Below are 14,446 nucleotides of genomic sequence, written 5' to 3' on the forward strand. Positions count from 1 at the left end.
TCCCTTTGATGGAACAAACATCACCTCTCCAGAATTATTCCTTCATGGTGCACATAATCCACCCATTTATTTGATAAAGGTACCCATAAAAAACCAGAAATGACCCAACAGCACTCCCAGTACTAATATCAGTCCTATCCTGCTGTTCATCTTTATATCTTCCAGCTTTCTACTGCATGAAGTAATGAAGAACTAAAAGTAACACTCAGTCCTTTTTCTTCTTAAAAGCACATTACAAATACTAACCTTAATTCCTCTTCTGCCTGTTTTCAGAAGGTTAAGTATCAGTTTTTCAGAGGATTTAAGTGCCCATGGTGCATTTGAAGGTCTTTGAGTGACAGATGTTAAGAACCTCTGAACATCTGAGCCCTGTTAAACGCTCCCCACGTGCATGTGAGGGACGTATCAGAACCAGCATCAGAATTCGGATGGTCCCCGCTCCTAACTGTGGTCTAATCACGCCTCTTTCAGGTGCTGTTTGCAGATGATGGCAGAAGGGCATTGTATTTCTGATGACTCAGCATTTGCAGGGGAGGCTTGCTTTAGGACATAGCTCTTCTGCATTTATGAGCTCCCATATTACTCCAGCATTACTCCTGAGCGGTGCATGGCATCATCGTCTTTGCTCCCTAGGAGGAAGGTAATACTGGATCAAACACTGCTGTAGGGGCTTAGTGGGAAAAAATTGATCTTTTTTCTCTTAGCAGTGTTAGGACACAATTTCAGCCTCTAATTTCTCACAGCACTTTCCCTCCCCCTGCTATTTCATGTAAACTTCTCATGAAAGCAATAGTCTCTCTGAAGGTGTGTTTGGTGTGTTATTGCTTAAGCCCAAAGGGAGAGCACATCCCTCACATAAATTGTGGTTGATGGTGAATCTGGACAGTGCTTGTACCATTGCACAGACCCTGGCTAGATGCAGGTGTGAATTGCTAAGGTCCCCAAAGCTGCAGTTTGCCCAGACATTTTCAGTGGTACCCTCAGAAGGCAGTAAGTACTGATAAAACTTGGAGCACTGCTCTGCAGAGCCCAGGACATATTTTCCTCCAACTCTATAAAACCACTGTCAGGTAGAACCCCCCTGAGTAAACCTCACTGTTGTAAATGCCCTCTCCACAGCTGGCCCAACCCATGGAAAAGTCCCTGGTGCAGGGGACTGCCAGGAGCATGTACAACATTGCGCACCCAGGCTCATCACAGACAGTGTGAACAAGGCAGAACTGCACTAATCACCCCAGAACCGAAGCCAAATCCCCTTGGTCAGCTAGTTTGTTCCCACTGCACAGATCAAAATACAAGCCTCAATCATAACATTAAATCTATCCCCCTCCCTGCCGTGCTGTATTGTCTAGGTGAGGAGGAAAGGGGAAACTTTGTTTTCATTCCCTTCAAATTAATTAGAAATTCGTGTGGGGGGAGGACTCATCCTGACAGTAACAGGGGTTATGATGTTTCATAACTGCATCTAACCAAGGATGTGTTGCACAGAATTCAGAGTCAACAAGAGGCTCTGGTATCAGGGTCAAGTCAGTACATCCTCTGTAACCAAAGTAACTCAGCTCAGCACGCTACCTGTGTAGGAGAGAGGACTGGGTGGCCCTTCAGACTTCAGCTCTCCGAGAAGGCTGGTAAGGTATTGCTTACCGGCATACACAGCAGTCCTTTCCAAATTTGAATCTCAGTGCTACATTTTCTCTTTGCATATGCCTTATCATGAATGCAAGTGGTTAAGCTTTCCTCCTCCTTTTTAAAGATCACGTTTAATTTTTCTTTTTTTGCTCTAGTGATTTAGACAAAATATTTAAGCTCACTGCTGTAAATCCCCTTGGGGCACCTACCAGAAGGTTGTGAAACCTGGGTGAGGGATGGTGGAAGGGCATACACTGTTAATTAGTGGAGGCTGGCAAGCCCCTAACACTTCGGCTTACGCTCTTGTCAACGGCTCCGAGGTCTGGCTTTGCGGGAGCCGATTCATGCAGGCGTTTGGAAATAACCGGACTCTGGCAGCAACTCCTACTCTGACAGAAGAGAGCCAGCAACCAGCTTAATAGGTTGCTGCAGCCAGCGAAGTCCTCCGGTGAGGAGCAGTGAAGTGAAGAAGAACAAAGCCCATTCCAACCGCTGCCACAGCAGACAACAGTTGAGAGCAAAGAATCATTTTATTGCATATGGAGGGGGGGAATGAGGGAAAGAAAAAAGAATGAGATGGCATTTTTTACAGCTAAGGGTTTAATGATTTCTTTCCTTTCTCCCCTTCCCATTAAAGGGGACAAAAATACACGGAAGGAGAATTCCACAGATTTTCATTCTTTTTGTAAGAAAAGACAGCGCAGCTGAAGCTTCTTCCTTGAATTTAAGTTTTCAGAAGGAAAGTTGGTTTCCCTTTCTCTGGCTCCTCATAGTGGCATTTTTCTGGCTCTAGCAACCTAATAGGTTGATTGCTGAGCCTCTTCTGTTTCAATTACTTTCGATTGATTCTCAGGTCTGTGTCAGCCACTTGGTGCAGCCACCATCTCAGGAACAAATCTGCAGCAGCTGAAGATGAAAATAGCTTCCATGACCACTTAGGAGGGGAGTTCAAGCATCTTTTCTAAACATGAGGTTGCTGTAGCCTTCCCTCAAAATTGTGTCTCCGGCCAGGGCTGCTCATGATGAGGTTCCTGTTCCTGATGGCTCTCTGAGCTGCGCTTAGCCTCAGCCACAGCTAGGAAGGAGGGTGAAAGGAACTTTAATATCATTAGGCTGCTCAACTTGCAATTGCTGGAGGGCACTGCCGTTACGGCCCAGGAGAGGGACTGCGGCCTTGTAGAAGTCCCTCTAGGTTTAGGGAGTGGAGTGGGACAGGGAGAGGTGGGACACAGAGCCTGTAAGATGAGTCTTGGGGGTTTGCTTTCTTGTTTGGTTTTTTACTGAAGGAGCAATGGGGGAGGGAAGGGAGAGAAAGGGAGTTGGGAAAAGGAGCGGAGGTGATGGCGACTGGTTCCTCACAGAAGCAGCCAGCCTCTGCAGTTGCTTTGTACGCATCTGACTCTTTTCTTAGCAGTAGTAGCCTCAAGCCTTTAGACTGGCAAAGGAGTAGTGAGGAAAGATCTGTACTGCTGCCCTGGCTGAGAGGTAGTCTGGCTTCCTGCATAAGTCAGAGCAGACTGAGAATGAAAGCAGTCTGGAGAATTGGGGCTATTTGTGTCAACAGTAGGATTATATTTCTGTATTTTTAATTTCCTACTGTTGCTGTCCAATTCAACTCAGCATGGGATCACAGCATAATTCAGGCTGGATGGGACCCTGGGAGGCTCAGAGCTGGGTCAGCCCCAGGCCAGACCAGGCTGCTCAGAGCTGTGTCTGGTCGGGGCTTGAAATCTCCCAGGATGGAGCCTGTGCAGCCTCCTGGGCTGGCTGCTCCCCTGCTAGACTGTCCTCATGCGGAAATTTTTTTCCTTGCATCTAGCCTGAATCTGTCTTGTTTCAATTTATGCCCGTTGTCTCTTGTTTTCCTGCCACACACACCAGTGAAGTTCCCAGTTCCCTTTTCTTGATGACCTTCCTACAGGTATGGGCAGGCCTCACATTTGCCTTTCTTTAGTTGTCAGGGAAATCCCTGGACCTCCACAGTCTTTCGAAGATGTTAGAGAGTGTCCTTGCAAGGACATAGGCCAGCTCTCTTGGCACTCTTGGATGCAACTGTTGGGTCTGATGGACTTGAAGAGATCAGGATCTCTCAGGCAATCCCAGAGTCAATGCCTATCTGCTTGCTGGTAGTATTCCTCTGAGCCCAGAGGCCTGGGAGACCTTGCGGATGAAGACTGAGGTAGAGAAGGCATTGACTACCTGTGCCCTGTGTCACCAAATCACTTTCCCTGTTCAGTAATGGGCCTACATTTTCTCTTTTTAGCCTTTATTGCTAATCTAGTGGTAGAAGCTCTTCTTGTCATCCTTGATGTTCCCTCCAAGTGACAACTCTAGGTGAGCTTTGGATCAAAGGTAGCTATGGGGGACCGTCCAAAAGGCAACCAGCTCACCACATTCAAAGAGCTGGGCTTCCAGTCCCGGCCTGAGGTGGGCTGATGCAATAGGGTGCTGCTTCAAATGACCCCTGGGGAGAACTTGTGCTGTTGTCTAAAGCAGCAAGTGTGCAGTGGTGAAAGATTTCATGCAGGGGAAATGTGGTGCACCCAATGTTGAACTCAGAGCAGCTCTGCCAGGGACCTGCTTGTCTCCCTGTGGGTCGTCCTCAGCAGCCAGGTGGGAGGAGAGGCATGTTTGTGTGCCTCCTGACTGGTGGGGTGGACGGCTTTGTCTGGGAGGCACAGGTTCTCTTACAGTTAATGTGTCTTCTAGAAATACCCACTCATGTCTGCTGGGAGGAGCTGGCGCAGGGTAGCAGAATGGCATTTGGGGGGTGGGCTGATCGGGGCCGCCTTCCTCCCACCCTGAAAAAAGGGAGCGGTGGTGTCAATAAAGTGATCCAGCCCCACACTCCTGCCCATGCCCCATGAGCACCGTGCTCCTGGGGACGCAGGGGTCCCACTGCAAGCGAACAGCCAGAGACAAGGCACTCGCTCCACTCCTATCCCTCCAGTACCCGGGGGTGGTGGGGAGGGAAACAGACTGCAAGGGCAGGTTAATATGAATGGACATGCTGTGAAAAATGGATACTAAATTATTCCCTGATCCAATAAACCTCTCAACCCACACTCTCAGAAAAGCCTCGGTGAGTAGACAGGCCTCACGAGTTGCTCAGCAGCTCAATAAAATCTGTCTCTGCCCTGTCAGATCGAAAAGGGAAACAAATGGCAGAATTTGGAGCCCTCCCCCGAGGAGGCCTTGCTCCTGCGTGAATGGCTCTGCCTGCGATGCCAGCTCCCTGCCTGCAGCCTGAGGGGATTGCACCACAGGCAGCTGCCTGCAGCAGGACCCTGAACTTGTGAGAGTTTCCTTCCTCCCTCCTTGGCTTCCAGGTGTTTTCATGGAGAGGGTTTTCACCCACACATGCATGACTGCTTTGAGGTGCAGGAGCCCTCAGAGTGTTTGCAGCCAGCCCCAGCAGAGGGGCTGTGGTAGGGGCAAGCGGATGGAGGGTCAGTCTCCTGCACCACGCCAGCCCTGCCATGCACCCCAGGTTGCTCAGTTGTTTGGAGGTGGCTGCCTGGGTAGGAGCACCCTTACAAGGCTGCGTTTGCCCTTGCAGGGGGCTACGGTCAATGCCCTGCCTAGAGGAAGGGCTTGATCCCATTATGCCAACACTAGTTTCTTCTGCTGTCTCTCATGGGGGTTTTTGCACCTCTGCACATAGGTGTAGGATGATTCATGAGCATGCGTTCGTGTTGTATCTGCGCTCAGGTTGTGCTAATCCTGTTTAGTCATTTTTCAGTGGATTTCATTTAGATACCGGGCTGGGGCTCTGCATGCCCTTGACAATACTGAGCAACACCATTGCTCATATTTAAACTCACTGACATAGCTAGTGATGGTGAAATTAAAGGAGACAGTGACATAAAGCTCTCACCCAGCAGCAGTTTGCCTCCTGCCAGTCACTGCTCTTGTATTTTCCCTCCCTTGTCAGAACCCAAGGAAAAGGGGCAGATTTTGTGGCTTACCTGGAAGACCAGCAGGTCTGAGCTCTTCTGGACCAACCTGTGTGCCCAGGCTGCTCCAGCTAAGCCCGCGGAGCGCAGAGGAGGATCAGGCACCACCTGCCGTGCAAACCGTCTGCGAAGCCACAGCAAACCCCTCGCAGAATGTAAAGCAGGTGACTTATGCCAGCAAAGACTTTCGGCCTCACTGCTGCGAGCAGCTCGCTCGTGCTCACCCAGCCGGTAGCAAAGCTAGAAATAGCCTGGGCTGCTGGGGCCCAGCACCCGGCTCTCGCCTCCGGTCCGTGGCTGCTCTCCAGCTCTGACTGTACATGCCAGTTTGCTGTCATGGCCTCTCTTGCTGCCTGGTGGAAGGAGAGGTCTGCTCCCCGAAATGGCAGCTGAAGACACAGATGTCACACGGTTTATTCCGTGGCTTTTGATACTAAGCAAATAAGTCACAACTGGTTTACCGCACTATATATTTTTTTTTTTTTACTGTTAGCAGAGCTGAAAATATGGCTTCTTTTAACACTGCGGCAATGGGAAGAAAAGGTTTGTCCTGCAGTTCTGGTTTAAAAATAAAATAAAAACAACTACAGAGAAACAGCTTGCGCCCCTTGTGAGTAGATGTAGGCTTTAATTTCATCTCAGGTTTCTACCATCATAACACTTGACAGCAAGTGCTGTAGTCACGAGGATCCAGATTTGGAAGGGCATTAACAGTATCTAATTTTCATTGGTTTTAGTGAGCGGCAGGTGCCTAAAACCCTTTACTACCTGGTCTAGGATTTCTGTGACTATACCCTCAGAAACCGCTTCTTTCTATTAGATACATAGTTTCCTTTACTGTTTTCAAAGATGACTATAGAAACAGGGTTTTGTGAAACTTAGCAAGTAATTGTAACTGGCCATAACATCTAAGTAATTATTAGCTATCCACAGAACAAATGAAAGATTAAAAGGCAGTAATCTTCTTTCCTCTTTGTTGCTCGCTATTAATGGCTTCCTAGTCTACATGGTTATCAAGGCAGTGTTCTGTTGCAGAAAATCTGTAGTGTTAAAATTTGAATTTGCTGAGAGCAGAGAATAGGTTCACTTGAACAGAGAAGGCAAAATGATAAGGAGGTTTGGTTCACAGGGACTTCATCCCAGTCTAAATCCAAACAATGCTTTTCACATACTGGTGGTCATTGGTGGCACTTGAAACTGGGAGCAGACAAAAGCCTTTGTAGGAGCCAGGGGCAGTGCTCGGCAGCCCGCTCTCCACGGACCTGTAAGGGTCTGTGGAAAGCAGCAAGGAAAACTAGTTTCAGCATTGTCATAAATTCTGTCCTGTGTGGACAGCCCCATGGCTACTGAATTTCTAAAGGGGGGCACTTCTACCTTAGAAAATATGCAGGGTCTACAAATTAGAAAAGGTTAAAAACCAGGGCACTAGGACAGAAGAAAGAAAGTACTTAGCATCCGGCAGACAGGGGAAATACTGAATGCGGGATGAGGAGCCATGGCTAGGCTAGTCATTGCCATATAACGAGGAGGGAAAAAATCAGTCTTTCCAGCTCCATGCCTCATAAAATCCAACTGAAATCAATCCAGGATTTTGCCAGTCATGAGTTATTCAGCAATCCCAAGGTCAGGCCATCACACATCATCATCTGTTCTTTTTATCCCCGTACTGCAGACAGGAAATCAAGAGACAGAGCTTGATCACTGCAATATAGGCAAACATTCGGGCCCAGACTGCAAAGTAATTAAGTGTGCATTAAGGCCCACTCCCGTTTAGCAAAGCCCTTATGTACATGCTTTAAGTGCCACTGCAGCTAGAGACGCACAAAGAAACACTTAAATTCCTTCCTGGATCACTGCTAACTACAGTATAAATATTTAGGAATATATTTAAAGACTCTCTAGGCTGAACATAGCTCTTAGTGCATAGACAGGGACTGGAAGAATTGGGATCTTGCAAGTTGCCATTGCAAGTTGAGGTGCATGGTAGGTGCTGGAGGCAGACAGCCAGCATGGAAAGGGGGCTTTCTGTGGCAGCAGGAGAGCAAATGTGAGTGAAGAGAGGGTAGCCAGGGGCTGCAGAATTATAAGTGCATTTTATGTGCATTTAAGGTTGAATGTTTGTACTGAGGTCGTTGCATCTATGTTGGGGGTGATCCTGGGAAACAGAAAAAGCAGAAGCCAAAACAATTCCTTCTTTTCTCCCATGATGTATTCTTTTCTTTTCTAATACAGCCTCCCAGTTTCCATAGAGGGGAAGAAGGGCAAGGACCTGATGAGGGTTTTGAACTCTTGGGGTGAGTAAATCAATGGCAGTGTGGTTTCAGGGGTATATCACCCCTTGTATTTAAAAGCACACATGCACATTCATCCAATTGATATTCCTGGTATGAATGGCAAATGATTGCTTGAACTGCTAGACAGGGAGGAGGGCCAGGTCCCTGCCCTGAAGAGTTTACAGATGAAATGTAAAGAAGAGGATGGTGCTGCAGGGGGAGAGGGAACACAACATGAGCTGAGGCACAGTTGTTATTCCTGGCACACTCTGAAGCCTCCTTCCCAGTCTGTTGCCTGCCTTTGATGTGGATCATTACTCCTTTATCAAAAAGCTTTCTTCCCAGGGTGCTCCAGAGCCTTTCGCGCTCCTGGTTTTCATCCTACCTCTCTAGGTGTTCCTGCATTGTCTTCTTTCAGCACTTTTCTCCTCGCTACTATCAGCCTTCCTTAGGACATTGCCCAAGTCCCTCTCCTTGTTCCTCACTTTGTCCCTAGGTAGCTTTATCGTGCTGCACACTTGAGTGATCGTTTCTGTGCTGACAACGTGGAGACCTATTTCCTCAGCAGTACTCAGTCAGTCCATTCTCTGGCAGCTCCTGCAGCACCTTCTCCTTCATGTCCCACCACCATCCCCCTCACCAAGAATTTAATGTCTCTTCCCAGGTTGGCCCTCAGTCCTCTCCCTTCTTGCATGCCGCCGTGCGAGTTGCAACAACCCTCCTACGTGACCCAAAGGCTGACTGACTCACTGAAACATGTCTTCTCTGTCCCCTTCATCCCACAGCGACACAGGCAGGCTTAGGAGCGGCCACCATGCTCAAGGTCAGTGGGCTTTGTGCTCCTACGCCACTTGGGGAAATCCGCCCCCTTGGAGAGCCTGCCTTTCTTCCTGCTAGCTTGTCCTGGCTAGTTTGTCTGCCCAGCGGAAAACTCACAAACCCTGCTTTTCAGCTAAATTTCATGCCCTTCTGAAAGAAAGGCCTCTATTTAATCATTCCAGCAGTGTCTAAAAACCCTAATTCCTTCAACATAGTGACAAACAGTTCTGATTATTTGTAGAAAAGCTTGAAAAGCATTGAGCGTATTTTATTACCCATGAAAAGTGCCAGACTGGCAGCCATGGAGACTTGTCCTCTATTTATCTCTAGAACTGGACGGCACAAGCAGTACACATTTTTCCAGAATGTCTCTCCGCTCACATTTTGAAAGGCACATGGTGGCCTATCACCATGAGACGATGGTACTTTCTGTTCAATCCACTGAGTATTTGCTCAGTGCCTGGGACACGAGTGAAGTATGTCAGGTTGCTAGTGGGAGCAGCTGGGGAAGCCCCAGAGGGACTCACCACGAAAACAACTGCCCTCCCAGAAGGCTGTGGGTGATTTGGTGTGTGAAGCTGCGTCTGCTCCTGTCTTTTCTGGCAAGCCAGGTCTCATCCAAAGTCAGTTACGATCTGTGGAAGTGCTGCTTAATGGGCTATGAATTGTCATCTGGGGATGTATGGAGGGAGCAGACCCCATGCTTCCTCATTAAAGCGATAAATGCAGTAGATTTGCTGGGAAAAAACCTGAGGCTTCTCTTTTGCCACCAAAAGAATTAGATTAATTTTGAGCACCCTTCATTGCAAACCTTAGCTGTTACTGTTGTAAACCCACAGAAAGGCAAGATCTCACAGATACTATCTGCGCGTGAAGCAGCAGAGGTTATGGGCAGCCCCTACCAGCCCCTGTCAGCAGTGCTCTCTCAGAGGCCAAGTGCTGCAGCAGGACCTGGAGCCTTCCTGCAGAGGCACGCTCCTGGCCACGCAGGAGTTCAGCGCTCATCCCTGCTTTGCAGCAAGCGTCAGGGAAATTATTCAGCAGAGAGGTAAATAGCTTGCAGGATCTCTACTGCTTTTCTTCTTCACGTTCCCCCTCCTCCTGCCCCACTTTGCAGCAACACACACCAAACACAGATGTGCAGTGACATTTTTAAATCATGCACTGATTTGTTAGGGTTATGCAAAGAGAATATTAAGCACTCTTTGCTACTGTTCAGGCTGGGCCTTGTGTTTTCTTTATGTGCACTGATGTTAAAAATACAAAGAAGCAAAACTTTCAAGCACTGCCAGTTTGGATAGAGTTGTTTTTTCTTCCTAAAATGAAGCGTAGCCTGGACGGAGGACTTTTTTCTTTGTCAATAATTAAACAACTCTGCACTTGTTGAGGCAGTCCTGAATGTAGGTACCAGGATGAGCCAGCCTTGACCACAAGAGGCTAAAACTTTCTACCCCATCTACAGTATGGATTTTTTTTTCCAAGAAAAAAAGTCCTTTTAGTGTTAACCCTGTCGACTCCAGTGGTAACAGCAGACCTTTACTGCAGATGGGATGCCAAGTAGCCATGTGCGTTGAAAGAGTTGTTTGGGTTTGGCCTGCTTTGAGCAGAGTTTCATGTGAGGGTGCTTCCTAGAACTGAGCTGGGTACAGCTGGTTTCTGCTTGGCCTTTTAGCATTGAGGTAGAATTCAACTGCTGCTGGCGATGCTGGGACTGGATTGCAAAACACCTTTAGTGCAAACAAAGGGGAGGGATTTCTGTCAAGGGTTCAGATTTATATTTCCCTCAGAGTGCATTTTTGAAGCACAGTAATGATCCAACAGTATCGCACATTTTGGAAGTTCATCATATCCTTGAGGGCGTCGCTGTGAACTCCAGTTGAAGATGGGCACGTGAGAGTGTTGGTACAGAAACGAGAGAATATTTGGCCTCTGGCAAAGGCCCCTGCTTTAAAAAATAAAAAATAAATGTGAGTTCTTTATCTCTGGTACAGGGCAGTCAGGGCAGAGTCTCAGTAGAAGGAACCCTCTGCTGTCCTCTGCAAAGGACATGATTTATTTACTTCAGAAAGCTGATGGGCTACAAGTCATCACCATGTACTGGGCGGGGGAGCTGGATGTTCATGCAAATGTGGAGGGACAGTCCTGCAGGACTGAGGGGCAGAGGAAAGGGGAGCTTTCTGCCTTGGTCTTCAGGCAAAGCTTTCCTTCTCCTGCACCACCATTCTTGTTCATCTGTCCTTTTGCCCATCATTTGGCAATGTAAAGCACTCTTGTTGTGTGAAGGACTGTGTCCCAGGCAGGGGAAGGAGGAGCGGGAGTAGGAGAGCTGAGACATGGAGATGTGTGCTGTCTTCCTTCTCCATGGGTAGCAAAAGAGGTGGAGGGTTAATACAGCAGTGGGAAGCTACCATGTAGGGACAGGTCCCTTAAAGGCAGAAGGTAAGGGAAGGCCTTGTGTCAGGGCTGTACTGGAGTCACAGTGCTGGAGGGCTGGGGCTGGGGAGAGAGCCCTACTTTGCCCTCAGACACTGATGCCTGCAGTCAGAAGAAAGCTCTGCTGGCCTGGAGGGATGCCTCCCCCAATGTAAATTCTCTGGAAAATGTGGGTACAGAGGGTTTCCTGTGGCTAACTTTTCTTCTTCTCAGGGTCTGTGGGTCTGCGGGTCTGCAGATGGCCTCAAAATAAACCCCAACAACCACCCTATTCTTCCCCTGCTCCTCAACGTATTATGCCTCACTATCATGCTGGTTCCCGGTTATCTGACCATGGTCCTACGTGTACTAATCCCTAAGCAAGACCAGGAGGGCTGAGGAGGCTGATCCTAGCTGCTGGGAGCAGACAGGTAAGCTGTAATGTCCAAGCACAGCTCCGTGTCCTCCCTAGAAGCATGAGGAGTCAAGGCTGCTGCTAACAGAGACAGGTGAAAACCAGACCTTTTCCTTCCCTCCTTTCCTGCTTTCTATTTCTCCTCTTTGTTTATGTTAATGTGTTCTGCATTGGAGCCATAATTAAATACATATTCACACAGAAAATGTACAAAGCTTCTGCCTGTACTGTGAAGCTCTCTGAAGCTTAACTGCTTGAGACTTGTCACAGGAAAATATTTCTCCCCATGAAAAGAGGCTTCCTACAGCTGGGCTATATTATTGCCTTTTAATATTGCTGTCTCTGCCTACCCTGGGAAGGGTTTTCTGACAAACTCCTACTGGAGATACAGTTTTTGCCAGTATAACTTATACCAGTTTCCTGAAGAAACTGGGGCTTTCATTGCCAGAGGTATCTCACTGATGGTTGTAATTTGTTCCCACACTCTCTGCTATGCTGGCAAAACTTGAAAGTGCGGTTCACTGTTTTTCTCTTGGTGCCTTTTCTCCTAAGTTAGCTTTTCTATCCCTGTGTTTACCCCAGCTGCTTCCCTGGGCACATCTGATCATCTATTGTCTTCAGAATAGCTCTAAGTAATGAGAGGGGTGGGAAGATAATGCTATTTGGAAGGTCTAATCAGATGCTGGTTCCCCCTAACAGAGCTGTATCAAAATCTGGAGCCTGGTTGCACTTGAGAAGGGAATGCAGTGATGGAGGGAGCCAGGACAGCAGAAATGGGGTTTGGGAGTTGATTTTAAGTAGGAAGCTGGGTCAGTATGGCACAGAGGGGAGCAGGGGACAGCCTGGGTGGAGGAAACTTCCAGCAGAAGGCAAAGGCTACGGACAGTGAAGGCAGCTAACAGAGACAGAAGCATTATCAAGACAAGACAGGCCACGCTAACCATCATGTGTCAAGGCCATTTCTGTTTCCAGTATCTCAGCCTGATGTTGGAATCAGTTTTGTGATTGGTGACTGGCAAGGTGACTGGTGTCATACACAAATTGTCTCTGTCTCAGGCATTTCACATCCTTAGACAAACACTGCACATTATGAGTTGGGAAATGGAGTCCTGGATGTGTCAGTGATATGCCAAAGCCCTAGCCAGCATCACTGCTACAAACCCTGTATCCCAGACCCTTAGTTGAGTTTGTGTGTTTGTGCTCTGTTAAAGAAAATATCCCGTTCTTCTCTCTTTTTTATTTTTTAGTGCTGATGAGATTGAGGAGAAAGGCCTGAAAGTTCAAAGTAAGTTCCTGAAGACTCCTACAGATTAATTGTTTAAAAAATCCTTAGTGCAGCGGATATTTTCATTGTACTGCCTGGAGAATGGAAGGGATGCTGGGATTATGGATCAAATGTCTGCTTGGTCTAGGGCTACTGGATAGTAGATCTCAATCCTTCCTGTCCTTCCTTTCCAGCAACCACCCTATCTGAGAGGGTCAAACCCCTCCTCTTTCACCTGCATATGCCGCTCCTCACTTCCTGTGGTCTGACTCATCTTCAGACAAGTGATGCAAGTCTTGGCAGATTAAAATAGTTGTGTGATGAGGTGACACACCAACACCCCCCCCATCAGAAACATGGCAAGTGGTAGTCTTGTGTGGGAGGGAAAGCGGCAGCTTCCTCCATCCTGAAGGGAGATTTCGCATGTTGTGCAGCAGAACAGGTCAGGAGCTGAGGCTTCTCGTGATAGCTCCTTGCGTCACCTGTTCCCTGGCCCCTGAAAAACCACGTACGACTCCTGGATGCGCACTCTGCTTGAATGTCCTTGCAGGCTGGCAGCTGGCCTGGCACAGTGCTGCCTCCAGGGATCAGAAGATGATGTTGGAAGAAGGAGATGAATTTTGGGGCTTCATGATCTTGTTGATGAGGAGGAAGTGATGTGCTTTTGGGTAACTCTTGGTGTGATGTGCTTATTTTCAGAAACTGCACAAAGCCCTGTTCCCTGAGCAAGATAGTGATTGGTCAAGCCTGAGCTTCACAATCATTTCAAGCAGGCATGTATATGTCCTGCTACTGAAAGCACTGGTCGCGCACACAAAAGATCAACCAGGCTGAGTCAGAACAAAGCCAAGTATCCTATTACTCTTTGCTTTGCCAGTCACCAGCAACAGCAGCTGCACACAAAATGTTTCAGTACCTTATGTACTGGTGTAGGCTGTCCTACAGCATGACTGCAAGAAGTCCAGGCTATCTTGGACTTCGGACAATGGGATAGATTACCTTTACACCCAGAAATTTGGCAAGGCACCAGAGTCAGCATAAGGTGTGTGCCCAGCAAGACTGTGGAGTTCATACCATATGCCCTAAAAGTTTTACAAGGTTGTGCGTAACATAGCAGCATGTTAGCAGAGCCTGTGGTAGGTCCATATCTGAGAAAAGTTCACATGAGTTTTTCTTACTCAGGAGCACAAGACCACTGTGGACATGTTGGAGCCATAAGTAGAGAGCCAGAGTTTGAATGTTCTGCCCCGTAATTGAGAGTTCCCCTTTGAAAAACCCAAACAAAACCCAAAAAGCCACAGTGGCAATAAGCAGTTGCTGTAGTAAGCAGAAGAAAGCTCTCCTGCTGGCTGCCTGGTCCTGCTTACCAGCGCTCACTCCCTTGCTGGATGCAAGAGCATGTGAGCCCACACAGTGACCTGAATGAAGGAATTAGTTTGGATTAAAATTAACCAAGGAAAAAAAGTGTGTGTGAGGGATCAGTTCTCATGAAGCCAAAGACGAAGATGACCTCAGGGTGAGAACTAGTGGCAGGAGGCAGGAGAGGCTAGGACAGCTTCGTCTGGCAGGGGGTGGCTTAGCCTGTGATCACCAAACTGTAGTGTCAGCTGCTGTCCCCTGTCAGGGCCAGGCTGCAAAACTTTCTCTCCCTAGCCTCACACAAGCCTACAGACCGAAC

General features: G+C 48.0%; 1 long non-coding RNA gene across 1 annotated transcript; it reads right to left on the reverse strand.

Moving 5' to 3' along the window:
* Positions 1-2,471: 2,471 nt before the first annotated feature.
* On the reverse strand, positions 2,472-5,718 carry LOC103912601. The gene is made up of 2 exons (XR_663381.1): positions 5,598-5,718; positions 2,472-2,704 (listed from the first exon to the last, which is right to left on the reverse strand). It is a non-coding gene; the product is annotated as an uncharacterized LOC103912601 (long non-coding RNA).
* Positions 5,719-14,446: the final 8,728 nt, after the last annotated feature.

The sequence above is a fragment of the Pygoscelis adeliae genome, unplaced genomic scaffold (genome assembly GCF_000699105.1).
Source record: "Pygoscelis adeliae isolate BGI_AS28 unplaced genomic scaffold, ASM69910v1 Scaffold92, whole genome shotgun sequence".
Taxonomy (NCBI): Eukaryota; Metazoa; Chordata; class Aves; order Sphenisciformes; family Spheniscidae; genus Pygoscelis; species Pygoscelis adeliae.